Source organism: Carcharodon carcharias, chromosome 2, assembly GCF_017639515.1.
Source record: "Carcharodon carcharias isolate sCarCar2 chromosome 2, sCarCar2.pri, whole genome shotgun sequence".
Taxonomy (NCBI): domain Eukaryota; kingdom Metazoa; phylum Chordata; class Chondrichthyes; order Lamniformes; family Lamnidae; genus Carcharodon; species Carcharodon carcharias.
This window is the reverse complement of record NC_054468.1, coordinates 125323815-125337756: the sequence shown is the minus strand read 5'-3', so window position 1 is coordinate 125337756 and position 13942 is coordinate 125323815. Positions and strand designations below refer to the sequence as shown.

Here is a 13942-nt window from a genome sequence, read left to right as displayed (position 1 = left end):
CTGGTTCAGGTCGCGAACCCGCAGCCTGTACTCTTGACCTGTCCATTGTGGGGATAGACATGCCCTAGTCCTCCACAAATTTCATGGAGTTAGGCCAGCTTTTCAATGTAACGTGGCTTTTGACACTTCCTGAAGGGTCAGTCTGCATGAGGGAACATTTTGAAAGACAAGTTCAAAACATCCCCCCCATGCCAAGGCATGCCAGTGTCAACCATCCAGACCCTTTAAAGTATCAATGACTGAAACTGCAAGCACTTGAAATCTCTTTATCTTGTGTAAATAAATATTATGAAACTGATAGCTTATCTTGGCATGGGGGCACATGAGGGTCCAAGGGGGGGCACATGGAATACCTTGGCATGGGGGGGTTGATGGGTGGCATACCTTGGCACGGGGGACATGAAGGACCATGTAGGGGGTCAATAAGATGGCATGGATGGGGCATGGGGGTAATGTGGGAGGTGAGAACTAGAGGGCCTACTTTTTTCATTATACTTGTGATGAAGTCCAACAGCACCAAGGCGGGCCCTTTAAACACGCCGCCCTGGCTCCCTGCAGCCCCTGTGACTCTCTCCGATCTCTTCCCCAGGTCGTCTGGCCCAACTGCAGCCCGCACCCGCAATGAAAATCCCGTCTTTGTGGTATTTTGCAGTCTTTTTCCCAAGGCAGGTCAAGCCAGGAAATTTCCCAACTCCTACCACCCAACTTAAAGATGAAAGTCCAGGCTGTTATGAGGGGCAAGAGGAAATGTTCAGATAATTTAGTTGATGAGAGGGGAAATTGTGAGGACCTAGAAATTATAGCTCAGGACTCTATTGATTAGTGATAAGTGCCAGAGTGTTGGATAGGGTTCAATATAGTACCCATCTTTTAATTGGATGATAGGGCTAATCTAAATAATTACAAGTTTAATTTCTGTAATGGGGAAACTTTGGAGTCTTTATTCAGGGTGACATCACAGTGCATGTGGATAAAGCAACTATAAGGGAAAAGGAAACAGAGAATTATAAGGGGCCTTTTAGAGTGGTAGGACGTGGTTAGTGGTGTTCCACAGAGTTCATTTCTGAGGCTGCTTCTGTTCAATCTGTAAATACTGATTTGGATGTATGTGTAGAGGGAGCATGTTACCTTTTTTAGATGATGTGTACATGCAGTTATTTCTTTCACAGACCAACAAAGGAAATAGCAAATGGATACCATTTAAGATGAGGGAGGGGTGGACAATTTGACAATGTCAGTAAGTGTGAGATACTGTAATGTGTTCTGGTTTTAAAAAAAGCTAATATCCGTTTTTTACTCTGAAAAGATGTAGGTTTGGTGCTGCAGAAGGGCTGATGGATTCGGGGGTACAGATTTACACAACATAAAGGCAGCACATGAGGTGGATAAGGCCACAAAAAGCCGATTGAATTCAAGGTTTTATAACAAGAATTGCAGAATATAAAAGCCTACGTAAAACTTCTAAGACCTCAGTCAGAGACCACGCATGGTATTAAGTTCCTCACTATAGCCGATTATATTGAGGTTTTATTGGAGCTGCAACACCGATTCTACTGCCTGGTATGAACAAATGCAAGAGAGGCTTGAAAAATGTAACCTTTTATCGTGAGAGCAATGGAGATCATGGACGATAGGGTGGAAGAGTTCAAAATGATGAAAAGATTAGCCACTGTAATAAGTAAATTGTTTACAGAAGTTGAGGGGTCTAGAAGAGGGGGACATAGGTACAAGATTGAACATAAAAGATTTAGAACAGAGAGTAAACAAATTTCTTTAAGCACAGAATTATGAAGATGTGGAATTGCATGGCTAGTAGTTGATCCAGAAACTGCCAATATTTAAGGTTAGACTGGATCGGCAGATGATGGAAACCGGCCTGATGGTAGTTGGGATGAGCATTATTTACTTGTATGGGCAATAACAGCTGACAGGCTAGTTGGGCCAAACTACCTATCTCCCATGTTGTAACAACAACTTATATTTATATAGTGCCTTTAAGGTAACAAAACGTCCCAAGGCGATTCACAGGAACATTATAAGATAAAATATGATGCAGAGAAACATAAGATATCGGGCGGAGCTTTCCATTAATGAGACGAAGTGCGATGGGGGGGGCAGTTTCGGCAGTGCCCACCCCGCTGTCCGGAGTGGCGTGAACTCACGCCCAATTCTGCGCTTGGAGGGCCATTAATTATGCAAAGGCGTGTATCCGTCCGAATCGCCTGGTGAGTTGGGAGCTGATTCACCACCCGCCGTCAGCTGGTGGGTTTGAAGGTCCAGGCACCATATTTAAAGGCCAGCCCAACACCACAATCTCTCTCACTCCAGCCCACTAGAGATGCCTGGCAGCCAGAAGAAGAAGGCCGAGAGCCTGAAGAAGGCAGCACCCAGTTTCATGCACTAGGCCCTCCAGGCCTTGGTCAGAGAGGTGCAGGTGCAAAGGCACGTTCTCTATCCCAGGGATGGCTGCAGGAAGCACAGCAGCCTCACCTCTCCAGTGTGATAAGCTGTCTCGGAGCAGATCAGCTTGGCTGGCAACTGTGCCCGAAACGCCATCCAGCGCAGGAAGAGGATCAATGATCTCATCTGCTCCTCCAGGGTAAGTCATCCTTCAATTCCCTCCAATATTAAACACTCATCGTGGCATCATGCACTCAAATGGCTGCTCTCTTCAGGGATCCCACACAATCATTAGCAGGGGACACATATCAACACTCATTCCCTCACCGAGGCTTTCACATCACCATCGTTTCATTTATTATGTTGCTCACACTCCATCCTCTGGCCCTTCTGGGGAGGGCTCAGGAGACACGCATCTCACTCAATCTCTGCTCCATCCCTTCTCATCACATACCTGGCTTTCTTCTTGATACAGACCAAGCTGACACACAACAGAAGGGAAAGAGCATAGACCAGGGGAGGGGCGGCCGACATCATTGCCCTCAGTGAGTTTGAGGAGGCTGCAGCCAAGCTGGCTGGGGAGGACAGGGATCGCTCCAGTAGGGAAGGGGAGATTGGCCTCTCCCACCAACCTAGTATAGATCACAACTCCATTACTTCATCAAGCCCTGACATTCAGAGTGAGACACATGAAGTCTTATCTAGCTCACTAACTGAAACTCTATTTTCTAGGTGCAAGCTGATCAAGATTCCCAAGCCAGCCCAACAAACATGCGAGGCCACAGACTTCATCTGAAGAGGAAGCTCCAGAATAACCACCACCTCACTCATACACACCCTCCACCAGCGCAGACACACCCATCGATGGGTAGCTGTAGATTAGGCTCAGGGTCACTTTCTAGAGAACACCTCACTGACACGTCCCCACAGCAGCTGGAGGCAGGGACAGCCCAGGTCTCCGGCACTCGGAGGACTGCTGCAGACCAGCCACCCGCTCGGTCCGAATCAGATGATGAGCCTCTGGAAGCAGCAGCCAACTCAATGCTGGAGATGCAACGACAAGCGGCGGAACATCAGGCAGCGATTCGACAGCCACTCAGCAGGTGAGAGCGAACGATGGAGGGGTCCATCTGCATTCTGTCAGATGTCGGGGTCTCCGACATGCGAGCACCTCAAGGTCATCGTGGGAAGGCTGGCGACCACCACGGGGACCTTGGTCCAGAAGGTCTTGCTGGATTTGCACTCAGCCCTGCACTCCATGGCCACACACCCTGTTGGGCACCATCAAGATGTAGGCAACATGAGGACAACACCCAATATATGCACCCCACCCCTTTTCAAACAGATTTGAGGCCCACGTAATTTCCTGCTGGCGTTACAGAGGATTGGAAGGCCTGACCAGATTCCAGTGAGCAGCTGTTTTAATGAGCATTCATCACGTGTTGATAAATGCAAATGGCGTTCACGCCACTCGTCAGCAGGATAACCATCCCGCCATAAACACACAATTTGGGGAACTCCAACCTATTTTTATGATGGCGGATTGCAATTTTTTTTTACTTGCCTCTGGATTCTCTGCCCCCGCCTGGCACAAAACCCGCTGGGGGCATGATGGGAAAATTCCACCCGTTAGGTCAGACGACCAAAAGCTTGATTCACCTTAGTAGGTTTTGAGGAGTGTTTTAAAGTGAGGTAGGGAGGCACAGAGGGGAATTCTAGAGCTTGGGCCTAAGCAACCGAAGCAGCCTCCAATGGTGGAGTGATTGAAATTGAGGATACTCAAGGGGCCAGAATTTGATGAGCACTGATATCTCGTAGTGTTGTGTGACTGGAGAAGATTAGAGATGGGGTGGGGCAAGGCCATCGAGGGATTTGAAAACAAGGATGAAAATTTTAAAGGTAAGATGTTGCTTGACCAGGCGCCAATTTGGGTCAGCAAGCACAGAGGTGATTGGGGGCAACAAGAGTTGGTGCGAGTTAAGAGACTGGCAGCAGTGCTCTGGGTGACCTCAAGTCTATATAGGGTAGAACTTGGGAGACTGGCCAGAGTACGTGGGAAGTCATGTACAAAGGTAACCAAGACATGAATGAGTATTTCAGTAGCAGATAAGCTGGAGACATAGGCAATGTTATGAAGGTGGAAGTCGGCTTCTATGTATTTCTACACGTAGGATTTTCCTCACCCTGAATATAGAAAGGAACATTCAGCACTCAAAAGATTGGTTTGAGAGATTCGCCTTGTACATACATCATCAGGTGTTTAACTCCTAGGTTTAGGATTAGCGTATTGCTGCCTCCCTAACATATCCTGCCTTTACTTTTATTAAATGCAGGACATCATCAAGTTTGAACATTAAGATTTCACCTTTCGCTTTTGTTTCTTAAAAGTAACTTATTTATCATGATCATAATTTGTTACTTTCTGCAAAATTATTATACCATTCACTGTCTTTAAGCTATGTATGTACTGGACATGCATCCTATCCAACCTTAATGAGCATACCAGCAGGTTAAAGCAAAAGGCACCAAGATCTTTAGGTAGTAGCAACGCCTGCTCCTCCTTAGTTATTTTTGTTTTTAGAAAAGAGTATCAAAAGTGTCATTTATTCAACAGAAAGTGACATCTCAAACAAGGAAATGTTGAATTGTTAAGGTTTAATTTAACTTAATGGTTGGGACGCATTTTTGAACCATAAAATTTCTAAAATATTCTTTGGTGACTGGGATTCGCAGGGAAAGCACGAAAGTGTTAAAATTTCCTACTTCAATACGATAATGAAGAGTCACAGTTTGTGTGGTTCTAATCCATACATCCTTTTTGCAGTTCTGTTCATCCTCCACCTGGCAAGCCTACAACGCTTGTGGAATGGAATATTTAAGAGTTCCTGTACAGACATCTGTTATTGTCATTCCCAGCTTTCCCCTCCTCGTTTGAAAGCGCAGTTCTTTTGGTGGGTTATGATTCTGTGAATATTTGGTGCCATCCAGTACCTTAATGGAAATGACCATTCATGTTGACCTGTGACAGTGAGTGCCTGCAGGCTATTTATCTGCGTCGCCGTGTAGTCTCGCCCTGTTTTCACCTGAAACCCAAGCGTGCACAGCCAACACAGATTGCTGGATAGTGCTCAGGAATTGGAACCTCGCCCATTATTTAGCCCCACCCCACCTCTCCACCTTCCCTAATTGCAGTGTCCTGACCACTGTCCAATTAACACAGACCAGAAGTCAAACTTGGGACTCTCCTGGTTTGCATGACTACCTTCTTTCACTTTGACATTATTAAATTAATTAAATTATTACATTAACAAGTGTTAATTTGCACAGTCAATCTAGCTCCATAATTGTACTCACTGAGAAACTTTTTTCCATTTGGTTTCAGTATCACAGTATCCTTACAGTGCAGAAGGAGGCCATTCAGCCCATTGAGTCTGCACTGGCTCTCTGAAAGAGCATTCCACCTAGTCCCACTCCTCTGCCTTATCCCCGTAACCTTGAACCTCCTCTCTTTTCAGGTAGCAATCCAATTCCCTTTTGAATACCTCAATTAAACCTGCCTCCGCCACCCTTTACAGGAAGTTTGTTCCAACTCCAACCACCCTCTGGGTGTAAAAATTTTCCTCACATCACATTTACTCTTTTTGCCCATTATTTTGAACCTGTGCCCTTGAGTTCTTGATATTCGCTTGAGAGGGAACAGTTTCTCACTATTTACCATGCCTGTACTCCTCAGGATCTTGAATATCTCGATCAAGTCTCCTCTCAGCCTTCTTATCTCCAAGGAACAGAGTCCAAACCTCTCCAATCTATCCTCATAGCTACAGTTCTTTATCCCTGGAATCATTCTTGTGAATCTCTTCTGTACTCCAATGCCTTCACATCCTTCTTCAAACATGGCAACCAGAACTGGACACCGTATTCCAGAGGAGGCCTAACTAGTGTCTTATACAAGTTCAACATGACCTCTTTATTCTTGTACTCAATGCCCCCATTAATAAAGTCTAAGAAATTATATGCTTTAATAACTGCTCTCTCAACATGGACTGCCACCTTCAATGACCCATGTGCATATACACCGAGGTCCCTCTGTTCCTGCACCTCCTTTAGAGTCTCTCTATTTATTTTACACTGGCTGTCCATATTTTCCCTGCCAAAATGAATTGCCTCTCACTTCTATGCATTGAACTTCATCTGCCATTTGTCTGCCCAATCCATCAACATGCCCTTTTGAATTTCAAGACTATCCCCGTCACAGTTGACAACATTTCCAATCTTAGTATCATCTGCAAATTTTGAAATTATGCCCTGTACTGCACAGTCTAGGTCATTGATATATATCAGGAAGCGCAAGCGTCCCACCGCTGACCCCTGGAGAACTCCACTACAAACCTTTCTCCAATCTGAAAAATAAGCATTTATCACTACCCTGTTTTCTGTCACTCAGCCAATTTCTATCCAAGTGCCGACTTTCCCTTTTATTCCACGTCCCAGAACTTTGCTTGTGTAGCACTGTATCTAATGCCTTTTGAAAATCCATATACACCACATCAACAGTGTTTCCCTTATCGACCTTCTCTGTTACCTCCTCAAAAAAGTCCAGCAAGTTAGGTAAACATGATTTTCCCTGAATGAATCCGTGCTGCCTTTCCTTAATCATCCTGCACTTGTCTATGTGACTATTGATTTTATCCCATACTATAATTTCCAGAAATTTTCCTGCCACTGAGGTCAAACTGACTGGCCTGTAGTTGCCAGCTTTATCCTTTCACCCCTTTTTGAACAAGTGTATAATATTTGCAATTCTCCAGTCCTCTGGCACCTCCTCTGTGTCTAAGGAAGATTGGAAGATTATCACTAGTGCCCCTGCAATTTCCACTCCCAATTCCCTCCATACCCTTGGATGCATCTCACCCAGCCCTGGTACCTTATCTATTTTAAGTAAAGATAGTTTTTTCCAACACCTCTTTTCGCTTTTCCACTCAGAATGAAAGCTGTCTCTCTCGCATATCTACTTTCATTTCTGTTAAAAATATTTGCATTTATATAGTGCTTTTCACAAACACCTTGTGTGTCAAAGTGCTTTACAGCCAATGAAGTGCTTTTTGAAATGTGACTGTTGTAATGTACGAAACACAGCAGCCGATATGTGCTCAGCAAACTTGGACAAGCCGCAATATGATAATGACCAGACAATCTGTTGTGATGTTGATTGAGGGATAAATATTGGCCAGAACACTGGAGATAATTCCCCTGCACTTCTTTGAACTATTGTCCCTGGGGTCTATTAAATCCACTTGAGTAGGCAGATGAGGCCTCAGTTTAACATTTCATCTGAAAGACGGCATCTCCAACAATGCAGCACTCCCTCAGTATTGCACTGGAGTGTTAACCTTGATATTTGTGCTCAAGTCCTGGAGTGGGTCTTGAAACCAGAGCCTTGTGACTCGGAGGCAAGAAAGATCAAATGGAAAGGGGAAATTTTCTAATCCACTGGCCTACCCAAGACTAAGTGTGACTGGACTGTCCTTTAAGATAGTCAAGGTATTTTATATTTTTGGAATCTGGCTGTTGAATGAACCTGAGATTATATGTATGTATTAGACATGCATCTCACCCAACTTTAATGAATATGTAAGCATATTAAGGCAAAAGACACCAAAATGTCTAGGTAACAGCAATGTCTGCTTCTCCTTAGTTATATTTGCTTTTTTTAGGAAAGAGCATCGAAGGTGTCAATTATCCAACAGTAGGTGATATCATTCCAAAAACACTAAATAATCTAGGGGCAAAAGGGTGGTGGGGGGGAGGGGTGGAAATAAATACAATAAGTATCACTAGAGAAAAAGTACAAGAGAAACTAATGGGGTTAAAGGCTGATAAGTCCCCTGGACCTGATGGGTTGCATCCTAGGATATTAAAGGAAATAGCCACAGAGATGGTGGATGCACTGGTAGTAACCTTCCAAGAAGCTTTAGATTCTGGAAAAGTCCCAGAGGATTGGAAACAACATAACACCCTTATTCAAAAAGGCACAGAGACAACAAATAGGTAACTCCAGGCCAGTTATCTTAACATCTGTCTTTGGGAAAATGTTAGAGTCTATATTATAAAAGTTCTAATAGCAGAGCATTTAGAAATGTCTAACATAATCAAGCAGAGTCAGCATGGCTTCATGAAGGGGAAATCATGCCTGACAATTTATTAGAATTCCTTGAGGAGGTAACAAGCCGGATAGATAAAGGGGAACCAGTAAATGTAATATATTTGGATTTCCAAAAGGCATTCGATAAGGTACTGCACATAAGACTACTTAATAAGATAAGAACCAATGATATTGGTGGTGGTATTTTGGAATGGATATAGAATTAACTAACTAATAAAAGACAGAGAGTTGGAATAAGGGGGGCATTTTGAGGATGGCAACCTGTAACTAGCGGAGTGCCACTGGGATCAGTGCTGGGCAGCAGTCATTTATAATATATATTAATGACTTGGATGAGGGAAGTGAATGTACTATCAGCAAGTTTGTGGGTGACACAAAAATAGGCGGGAAGGCAAGTTGTGAGGATGACACAGAGAGTCTACAGAGAGATGTAGACAGGTTTAGTGAGTGGGCAAAAATGTGGCAGATGGAATATTATGTGGGAAAATGTAAGGTTATGCACTTTGAAAGGAAGAATAGAGGAGCTGAATATTATTTAAATGGAGAAAGACTGCAGAAAGTTGCTCCACAGAGGGATTTGGGGGTCCTCGTGCATGAATCACAAAAAGCTAACATACAAGTTCAGCAGGTAATAGGGAAGGCAAATGGAATGTTGGCCTTTATTTCAAAGGGAATGGAGTATAAAAACAGGGAAGTCTTGCTAAAACTAAACAAGGTACTAGTTAAACCACACCTAGAATACTGTGAAGAGTCTTGGCCCCCTTATGTAAGGAAAGATATACTGGCATTGGAGGCAGTCCAGAGAAGGTTCACTAGGTTGATTCCGGATATGGAAGAATTTTCTTATGAGGAGCGGTTGAGTAGGTTGGGCCCGTATTCATTGGAGTTTAGAAGAATGAGAGGTGACCTTATTGAAACATATAAGATTATTAGGGTGCTTGACATGGTAGCTGAGAGGCTGTTTCCCTTTCTGGGAGGGTCTTGGACCAGAGGGCATAATCCCAGAGTAAGGTGTCACCCATTTAAGACAGAGATGAGGAGGAATTTCTTCTTGGAGGGTAATGGGGAAAAGGTAGGAAAGTGGAGTTGAGGATGATCAGATCAGCCATGATCTCATTGAATGGCGGAGCAGGCTCAATGGGCCAAATGGCCTACTTCTGCTCCTACACCTTATGGTCTTATCTCAATCAAAGAAATGTTAGATTGTTAAGGTTTCATTTAACTTATTGTTGGGGTGCATTGTTGAATCGTTAGATTTCAAAAATATTCTTTGATGGCTCAGATTCTCAGGGAAAGTACAAAGGTGTTAAAATTTCCCACTTCAAAATGATAATATAGTTTGTCAAATCCATGTCCTTTTACTATACTTCAATATATCTGATGTATATCTCATCTTATGTCATGCCCAAAAATAATATCTTATAAGGTCAGTTAATGGTACTTTGTTCCATCGGATTGTTGAACTTCTTCAAGTACATTTAGTTTAAAGGGATAATAACTTGCTTGTGAATGCCATGGACTTTTCTATTGAAGAATATTAATTCTTCTAGATTCTTCCATGGCCGTATGACAGTTTTTAGTCCAGAAGTGTGAATGCCTGGTGCCCAGGATTCTTCCTAAAATCTGCTGGACCAGCCACTTAGAGCCTACCCTGTGGGAATAATTAGGGAAATGTCTTCCTCTGCTTTTTAGGCCTCAGTTTCTACCCTCTACTTCCCCACCGCAATGTAGCTGAAATTGAGAACCCAGCGGGGCAATGGGAGGAAGCCTGGGTCCTATCCTTCTCTTTGTGACTCAATCATCTGCACCTGTATGCCTCTTGTCATGCCCATTGCTTAAAAAAAACTATTGTAAAAGCAAACACAATAAGAACATGACTGGAGCAAGAGCAGGCCAGATGGCTTCTTGAGCCTGCTGAATTGTATCAAGCCTTGCAGAATCTAGAACTCGGTGCAATCTTGACAACTTTGTCATGGGCAAAAATAGGATGGCAAAAGGGGTTAAAAATATATGAATGGGAGGAGCTGGATGAAGTATATTGTGGAACCTATTTCTGTAGTGCTAGAGTTCTCAAGTGAGCCATTACCCAGCCGCCTGGAAATAAATAACATTTGGTTGGATCCCAAACAGAAGTGGGTTGGCAGAGGCAAGTTGTTTGATAGCAGACCCAACTTTCCTTTTTAAATGACCTCATTACAAATGATCTCTGCAGAAGTAATTTTCTTTCTATTGGCTCGCCCAGCAGAGAAGCTTGCTATGAGAACCTGGACTGCAGCCCACAGGAAAAAGGGTGCTACTTTGCTTTGTTTCTGCAAAAGTCTGTGCTTGGTGCAGAATGCTGTTTCTGTTACACTTCTTGTGCCGTGCTTATAAATAATCCAGAACTTCTTTAGGTAAGTACGTTTGGAGAGCTGGCTCTTCATTTAGACTGCTGTTAGTGTTTTGTTTTGTCGCTATTCATAAGGGGCTGACTGAGGTTAGGCAGCCTTTGATGATCATAGTTAAACATTCAAATAAGTATATTACTTGCATATGCAGAGTTTATCTTTTTTGTCTCTAAATTCATTAGAAATTTCATAGTAATTTTGTTTCTTTTCACATTGAGTATTATAGACAGTAATACAATACTTAAAATACATTTGTTGAATTGTTCAAAGTTTGTTTCGAACAAGATGTAGCTTTACAAGGAGAGATAAGTACGCTAAGGCGTATGTTAAACCTCCTGGAACTAACAGCGGTGGTTAAGATAATTAAAAGCATTGTAGCTATTAATTCCTTAAAGTTTTGTAAGGTCCCTTGTGAAGCATGTCAGAGGTGCTATATAAATGCAAGTTGGTGTTCTTATTGTAGGGTTAGTCAGGGTCTGTTGGTAAATAGGCTGGTTATTACCTGTTCTAATTCCTTGGATTGCTGCAAACCTCATAGTTGAAGTTCCAAAATCATTTGGCATGCTGCATATGTTTTTGTAAGTGCCACACTGACGAATGAAGCTTCGTATTAATTTTTTTTCCACAATTACTATTATAGACAGTAATAAAATACTTAAAAATATATTTGTTGAATTTTTTTAATGTTTGTTTTGAGCAAGATGTAGCTTTGTTCACAGGTAGGTAATAGTGTCACTTTGTATTGGATAAGCTGAGGCTGAGAGTCAGTGGGGCATTTATTGAGAGGTGGAGTTAAGGGTTACAGAGTCAATACAACTTGATGCACTTAATAAATTGTATTTAGTATGGAGATATTTTGCAAGCCAGGTGAGGTATTTTTGAGTGTGGTCCAATAGGAAGTATTCATAAGCCCTCTTTTGGAGTACTTTAAATTTTGCCCAACACTTCACTGTCACGTAGGATAGTGTGCAATACCAGAGGTGATATGCCATCTGCATTTTGAACCAGACTGCATCTTTTCATATGGGAAAAATGATTTGCTGTTTAATTTCTTCTTGTTTTACATCTTATGACCAAATGCCAAATTAGATATAATCAATGTTTTGACTGTTGGCTGAAATATTTTGGGATTGTTTTTTCATTTTGTTCTATTCTAACCATCCCTTTTATTTTTAATCCTAGTGACATTCTGACTCCTAATGGTATAGTTATCTCCTGTGGAAGAAAAATCAATACGGGTACGTGCAATGTTCTGTTGGTTTATATCCTATTGAAATCCTGCTTCACTTTTTTGACCCCCTCCACGTAAAAGTAATAAGTTTCTAATTGCTAAGCACGTGAGGGAGAAAGAAATAGAAGGCTCAGTTAACGGGGTGAGATGAATTAAAGTGAGAGGAAGCTCATGTGTAGCATAAACACCAGCAGAGACCTGTTGGGCTAAATGGCCTGTTTCTATGCTGTAAATTCTATGTAAAAAAGAAAGAATGAACTGTTGCACTTAACACTTAACTAGCATAAACATTGGTCAGCATAACCACATAAACCTATGGTGCTCACCTGTACTCGCAAATGAATACAGGCACCTGCCGACAAGTAAACTTTATTGCAGTAGTAACTTGTACCAAAGCAGTATTAGCTTTTTGAAGCAATTTTGCTGCTGTGGCATTTAGTGCTATAAGGATGGACTTGGCAATATTAATGCACAGCCACTTAAAGTAACTGACAAAGCACTGTATTAGGAGCGGGACATTTTTCTAAACAAGTTATTGCCTTCATTAAAATAGTGACCTGAAAAATGTCACATTAACATATTAAACATTCAAATGCTCTTAGTGTACACGATAATTCCTAGACTATAGGCCTTTGGGTGGTGATCCTCGGGGAGACCAGCTGCAACCCTTCATTCCTCGGCAGAGTGAGGGTGGTGTGGAGAACCTGTTGCTATCTGTCACAGGTTAACATGTTGCTTTCCTAAATCATATGTTTAGCATATGTGTTTTTTTTTCCAAAAAAAAGCAACTATGGGTGTAGTTGCAGAGAATAACAATTACCCATTATGTCTGGCTCATCCATCCAGCTGTTTTGACCGTCAGCTGGAAGCATTGCCGCAATTCATCATAAGTGAATTTGGTTGGTTCAAGCATTCCTTATGATACTACTACTGCCTTGTTTTGTGCTCTTCAACTCAAAAGTGCTACAGGCCTTGGCACATGAGTCTGCAAAATCTGTGATGCATTTAAAACATTCCAAGTATTATGGGTGTGCACTTAAATTGAGCTATTGGGTGGGAGTTGCAAATTACATCTTCTCAAGTCTGCCCCTTTTTATTCTCGTGCCCAATTTCTTAGTTATAAACAAATGGCTCAGTTTCTCTACTTTAATACCAGATGAATGCTACGCACTAGGCTTTTACATATTTAAACTACTATCCCAATATTCCTAATATTAGCTTTTCTCAAGTTAAGATACAGAGAGTCAGGTTTCTGAATGTTAGGGTAAATCTTAACGTGGCAGAACTTCTGCATGAAAAGAAATCTCAGTTCTAGAATGGATTGTTCCAAAAGCAAGCCAGTTGATGGAAAGCTGACAAAGGGTGATGGGGAGCATGTTAATGGGTGATGATTGCTGCAAGGCCCGGGGAACGTGGAGGTCCTGCCAATCTTAACAACAGGACCTCATTTGAATAAATGTGGGCAAACTTGCACACGAAAGATTGCCAGATTGCCTGCCTAGCCAATGCATGGGAGCCGTAAACATCGGTAGGATGCTACGCTCAGGGACATGTGGGGATGGTCACTGGCAGTCAGGGAGTGGGGTGGAGTGACTCCTATGCTCTGCTTGGTGGTGGCAAAAATTGAGGCTGCAATCCTGTTTAGCGGGGAAAGGCAGGGACCAATTGAAGGCCCAGCTGAAGGCCAGGGCTTACACTGGCTCTTCCTGGCCCACAAGGAGCACTAAAAGGAGCTGACTTTTGGTAAGTACTTTAGGCAGT

At 42.7% G+C, this 13942-nt stretch overlaps 1 protein-coding gene across 7 annotated transcripts in view; it reads left to right on the top strand.

Moving 5' to 3' along the window:
* Positions 1–13942, top strand: part of LOC121292470 (ras and Rab interactor 2-like) — a 149644-nt gene that overhangs the window by 65331 nt on the left and 70371 nt on the right. For 2 of the 7 annotated variants that reach the window (XM_041214488.1, XM_041214450.1), the window contains exons 1-2: positions 10763–10956; positions 12133–12188. The gene's annotated coding sequence lies outside the window, so the exon portion shown is untranslated. Of the gene's footprint in view, positions 1–10762; positions 10957–11509; positions 11529–12132; positions 12189–13942 lie in introns of those variants that run through there. The other 5 variants (XM_041214458.1, XM_041214469.1, XM_041214517.1 and 2 more) reach the window with 4 other exon arrangements.